Below are 6,095 nucleotides of genomic sequence, written 5' to 3'. Positions count from 1 at the left end.
TCTGAGATGGTTTAGTGAGTAAAGGTGCCTGCTGCCGAGTCCGAGGAGAGGCCTGAGTTTGATATCTAAGACTCATGTGGCTGAAGAAGAGAATTTCTGAAAGTTGTCCTCTGACAACAGGTCATCTTGGCATGCACATGCCTACACACACGTGCAAACGTACACAGCCAAATAATAAGTGTAAACAAATCATTTAAACACCTGATCTTCTACTCATTGGCAAACGCATGTGTATTTTCTTTCTTTCTTTCTTTCTTTTTTTTTTTTTTTTTGGTTTTTTTTTTGTTTTGTTTTGTTTTTCGAGACAGGGTTTCTCTGTGTAGCTTTGCGCCTTTCCTGGAACTCACTCTGTAGCCCAGGCTGGCCTCGAACTCACAGAGATCCGCCTGGCTCTGCCACCCCAGTGCTGGGATTAAAGGTGTGTGCCACCACCGCCCGGCTTTCTTTCTTTCTGTCTTTCTTTCTTTCTTTCTTTCTTTCTTTCTTTCTTTCTTTCTTTCTTTCTTTCTCTCTCTCTCTCTCTCTCTTTCTTTCTTTTTTCTTTTCTTTTTTTTTTTTAGACAGGGTTTCAGTATGCAGCTCTGGCTGTCCTGGAATTTGCTATGTAAACCAGGCTGGCCTCGAACTCACTGAGATCTGCCTCTGCTTCCTGAGTCCTGGGATAAAAGGCGTGGGCCACCACCGCCTAGACTCATCTCTCTAATTCTGTTAGGAAATGACAAGGAAGGGGCCTTCATCCCTTCTTCTGACCTCGTCGCAAGCTGATTCCTAACTGGCCGCCATTCATTTAAAGCTGCCCGTGCTGCCCAGGCAGAACTGGGAGCCTTGAATACTGCAGAGAGAAGGGACTCCGGTCCTCGGGACTTCGGCTGTGCGGCCCACGCCCACCTTAGTGCACTGCCAAAGGGCCAGCGTGGGAGGGGATGAAAGTGGACAGATTCGCCACCCACCTTTGAGCAAACATACTGAGCCCTGGTTCCCCACTTTGTGACAGATACAATGTAGGCGTCTTGGGGTGGTTTCCGGAAGGTAACCTGGAGATGAGGGACAGCAGCAAGCTTTTAGAGGCCAGAGAGAGGTTCCTATGGCAACCCTGACGGCAAGGACCACCCGGAGCCTGGTGCCCCATCCTCCAAGATCACGTCCTTCCAGGGACAACCCCCGTGGAGGTTTTTACGTCCTTAACAACAACAACAAAAAAAAGCCCAGAGCAGATTATTCGGTAAAGACTGCAAAGGCGGAGACAGAGGGGAGAAAAGAGGACCCGAAAGCCGGGATAAGCTCCGGCATTAGCGCTTCGGCCGCTCAGCAGGCAGATTCCAAAGCAGGGATGCGAGTCCCAGCAACAGGCCGGCCATTGGCACGGAGGCAAAATGCTGGCTCGTGATTGGCTCTTGCCGCGCGCAGATCTCCTGGAGGGGTGGGGCGGGGCTGAGCCGCGGCCCTGCCTAGCTCACATCCGGGTACCTGGGCATCCCGAAATGGCCAGAGGTGGGGGAGTGGTCACTGTACGAGGCCTGGCAGCACAATCCTTCGTCTGAAGTCCAGGTGTTTGTGGGGGGAGAGGGGGTACTCAGACACCCAGAAATGGAGATCTCAGATTGGGTGGGCTGGAGGTCGCTACTGCCATCTGGGTCTGGGCGTAACCTGGAGGCTCCCCGAAGCAGATTCCCGCACTTAACAGGGACAGCTGCAGGACCCACAGTGTGCGCCAGGAGGAGACAGAGGACGACGGTGCTGGAGTCCCCGAGGGTTATGGGGAACAGATCCCAGACTTGGGCCAGGAAGACTCCTGAATCCCAGCACGCACCAACTCCAGGGCCTTGCATTCAGCCTCATTTCCGTTTTGTAACAAGGTAATAGTTCAGGGTCAGGCCAGCTAACACTGTTGCTTCCTTGGTGCGCGCGCATGAGTGTCAGAGACAGATTGGTTCTAATTGTATAGCCCTGAGTGACCTGGCTTCGAACTCACAGCACTTCCTCCTACCTCTTCCTTCGGAGATTACAGATGAGTGATTGTACTCCCAGGAGCTGGCAGGGTTTGCTTTTTTGTTTTTTTGAGACCAGGTCCCATGCAGCCCAGACTAATCTCAAATTTACAGAAGCTGGCCTTGAACTCCAGATCCTCCTGTCGATACCCCCAGGTGCTGTTACTTTTTGTACCCCATCTTTTAATTTTATTCCCGAGACTGGCTTCATGTAATCCAGGCTAGTCTTCAATATAACCTTGCAATTTTTATTTATTTATTTTTTTCCGAGACAGGGTTTCTCTGTGTAGCTTTGCATCTTTCCTGGAACTCGCTTTGTAGACCAGGCTGGCCTCGAACTCACAGAGATCCACCTGCCTCTGCCTCCCGAGTGCTGGGATTAAAGGCGTGCGTCACCACCGCCCGGCTAACCTTGCAATTTTAAAAAAGATTTTGTGTGGGTGCGTGCACACAGGCATATGCAGAAGCCAGAGCAGGGCGTTGGGGTCTCCTCTATCACTTTCTACCTATTCCCAGGCAGGGTCTTTGAATGTGAATTTGCTCAGCTAGGCTGGAAGGCAGCAAGCACCAGCTGATGGTCCTGTGGAGGAGGAGCACAGGTCGCCTGGTTTGCCAAGTGGGTGCTGGGTCCTGGTGAATGCACGTGGAGCATTCTTGGCAACGGAGCCATGGCTCCACCCTCAACCTTGAACTGATCCTCAGACCTCTGGATCTGAGTTCTGGGATTTCAGGTGTGCCCCACCACACCTGGTTCATGCCGTCCTGAGGGCGGAATGCAGGGCTCTATGCATGTTAGACAAACCCCCTACCAATTGAGGTACATCCCATATTGTTATTTTATACTCACCGAGCTTCCTTTTGTCCATGACCTCTAGGTTAGAGGTCTTTGGCTCATGCTTTTAGATTTTTTTAAAAAAAGATTTATTTATTATATATAGTATTCTGTCTGCAGGCCAGAAGAGGGCACCAGATCTCATTACAAATGGTTGTGAGCCACCATGTGGTTGCTGTGAATTGAACCCAGGAGCTCTGGAAGAACAGCCAGTGCTCTTCACCTCTGAGCCATCTCTCCAGCCCCTAGGCTCATGCTTTTAATCCCAGCACTTGGGAGGCAGATTGTGTGTGTGTGTGTGTGTGTGTGTGTGCGCGCGCGCGCGCGCGCGCGTGTGTGCTGGTATTCTGAGTTTTCAGGCCAACATGGTCTACATAGTGAGACCCTGTCTTTTAGCTTCTACCCCAGCAGCAGGATATGGCATGGTAGGAATTTGGATGTTTAGGATGATTCACATTCAAGGACTGACCTAAAATGCTTACAGTCAGTTAGAACCAGCTGGATCCTTCATATGGGTTTACCCAGCTGTTAGCTGCTAAATCTGTCTCGACTCTAATTTCCTGATGTAGGGCCAGGTTAGGATTTTTCACTCTTCCGACTCCCCTCCCTTAACCCCCCCCCCCCCCAGACTGAGAACTCAGCACTGAGGAGGGGGGCTGAGTTCACAGCAGACAGTGCTGTAGGACGAGGCAGGCAGTCTTCACCGCAGGCAAGACCCCTTCTTCATTTGAGACAGGGTTTCTGTGTAAGCCCTGGCTGACCTGCTCTGTAGATCAGGCTGGCCTCGAACTCAAGATCCACCTGCCTCTGCCTCCCGAGTGCTGGATTAAAGGCGTGCACCACCACTCAGCTGGCAAAATTCCTTCTAACTAACATGGAAAAAGCACCTTTGGAAAGCACTATTGTGCTGATAAACCACATGAGATCCAAACAGTTCTCCCACCCGAACAACTAACAACTAGAGCTAGGGCAGAGCTTGGTGGGCAATCCCCAGCAAGGGGTTACTCGGCCACAGAGCACTTGTGTAGCATTCCCTAGTGACTGGCCGGAGTCTGGGTGTGAAGTTCAACAGTAGAGTGACTTTTTAAAGACTTATTATTGTATACAGCATTCTGCCTGCATGTATGCTGCAGGCCAGAAGAGGGCGCCAGTTGTCATTATACATAGAGGTGAGCCACCATGCAGTTGCTGGGAATTGAACTCAGGACCTCTGAAAGAGCAGCCAGTGCTCTTAACCTCTGAGCCATTCTTAAAGTGGTTCTTAAAGAGTGTCTGAAACATTGGGTTCCATCGTCAGAACAAAAACAACCCAAACCTAAAAACCTGTGACAACCATAAAGTCCCCTCCCAAAAATCTGGCTATACGTGGTTGGGGAATAAAGGTGGACTGGAGAGATGGCTCAGAGGTTAAGAGCACTGGCTGTTCTTCCAGAGCTCCTGGGTTCAATTCCCAGCAACCACATGGTGACTCACAACTGTCTGTGACTCCAGTTCCAGGGGACCTGGCACCCTGACACAGACATACATGTAGGCAAAACACCAATGCACAGAAAAGTAAGTAAATCACACACACAAAAAAAAAACCCGGGGCTGGAGAGATGGCTCAGAGGTTAAGAGCACTGCTTGTTCTTCCAAAGGTCCTGAGTTCAATTCCCAGCAACCACATGGTGGCTCACAACCATCTGTAATGAGATCTGGTGCCCTCTTCTGGCCTGCAGGTGTACATGCAGACAGAACACTGTATACATAATAAATAAATAAATCTTTAAAAAAAAAAAAAAAAAAAAAAAAACCCAAAAACAAACAACAACAAATACCCAGTCATGTCCATCACAGTGGGAAAGAACCGATGCAGCTCTATGGTGATCAGCGTCAGGATGAGGGTGTCTCTCAGACATGCTTTCCTGTTCAGAGGTCCCTGCTGAGTATGGATTGCCAGTTTCCTGACCTGGTCTTTGGGGTAGGACAACTTCAGACCAGGAGACCTACCTCACCAGGCCAGGCGAGCACTTGTGGGAGATGAGGCTCTGAGTCCCTACCTAGAGGTCAGAGGTCAGAAACCTGGTGCCTTTTCTGGGTGCTGGCAACATCCAGAGCTGCAGTTTAGACCTTGAACAACGTAGGTAACGGACACCGCTGCTTAAGACCGAGCAAAGGCTGGTGGGGCAAGGCAAACTCTTCAGCCACTGGGCTGGGTGTGGTGACCAACCTGTCACCTCAGAATGTGGGAGGTGGAGGCAGAATTAGGACTCTGGGGCCAACCTGGGCTACGTAAGACCCCCATCTCTGTCTCACATACAAATCAGTTTGATTTTGTGTGTGTGGGGGGGGGGAAGGGGGAGATAGGATGGGGATCAATTTGGTTTTTTGAACTTACCATGTAGCCCAGGCTGGCCTTCAACTCAGAAATCTTGCCTGCATCTGGCTGAGATAAATCTGCCTGTGGTGCCTCTGGGCCGCCACTCCCAGCTGTTTTGGGAGGTGTTTGTTTCTGAGTCAGGGTCTCTCTAGCCTAGCAGTTCTCAACCTGTGGATAGAAACCCCTTTTCGGGTTCGATAACAGATATCCTGAATATTAGATATTACAATTCGTAACAGTAGCAAAATTAGTTATGAAGTAGCGATGAAAATGTTAGGGTTGGGGTCACCACAACATGAGGAACTGCATTAAAGGGTCACGGTGTTAGGAAGGTCGAGAACCTCTGCTCTAGCCCTAGCTGGCTTTTTCCCTGGGGAGGCCCTGTCTTGCTGGTTGATGTGAACCAGCTCCACCCTTCCCTGCCCACAGATAGCCACAGTTTATGACAAGGCCAAACTTGGGGTCATTCAGATTTAACTGTAGGCTCCCACAGCAGAATTGGAACAGCAGCAAGTGGCAGGCACCCTAGGCAAGCTGTCTGTCCCACCTCAGGGGTCTGATTAGTCTGCTGGTTACTGAATGTCAACTCCCAGAAATAGAGACCGGAGTTATCCGGTTAGTTTTCAGAGCCATATCCCCTCGCTTGCTCTGAGGCCCCGGCTGTCATTCTTAGCCACTCAGATCACCCTGTGAGTCAACAGGCAGACTCAGCTGACCAGAGTCAAGGCCAACACATGTGGTAATCACGCATAAATAGAGTGAGGAAAACCGAACCTCACACAGCAAGACGTTATCTGCCGGGCAGAAAGGTCCCCACCACGATCCCACCTCCCACGTTCTTGGATGGAGCTCTTCCTGGGTGGGGAGGAGTCCTGGGCATATGGGTACGTCACTCTTTAGTGCCACCCCCCATTCC

The sequence above is a fragment of the Peromyscus eremicus genome, chromosome 23 (assembly GCF_949786415.1).
Source record: "Peromyscus eremicus chromosome 23, PerEre_H2_v1, whole genome shotgun sequence".
NCBI lineage: Eukaryota > Metazoa > Chordata > Mammalia > Rodentia > Cricetidae > Peromyscus > Peromyscus eremicus.
This window is presented reverse-complemented; position numbering follows the sequence as displayed.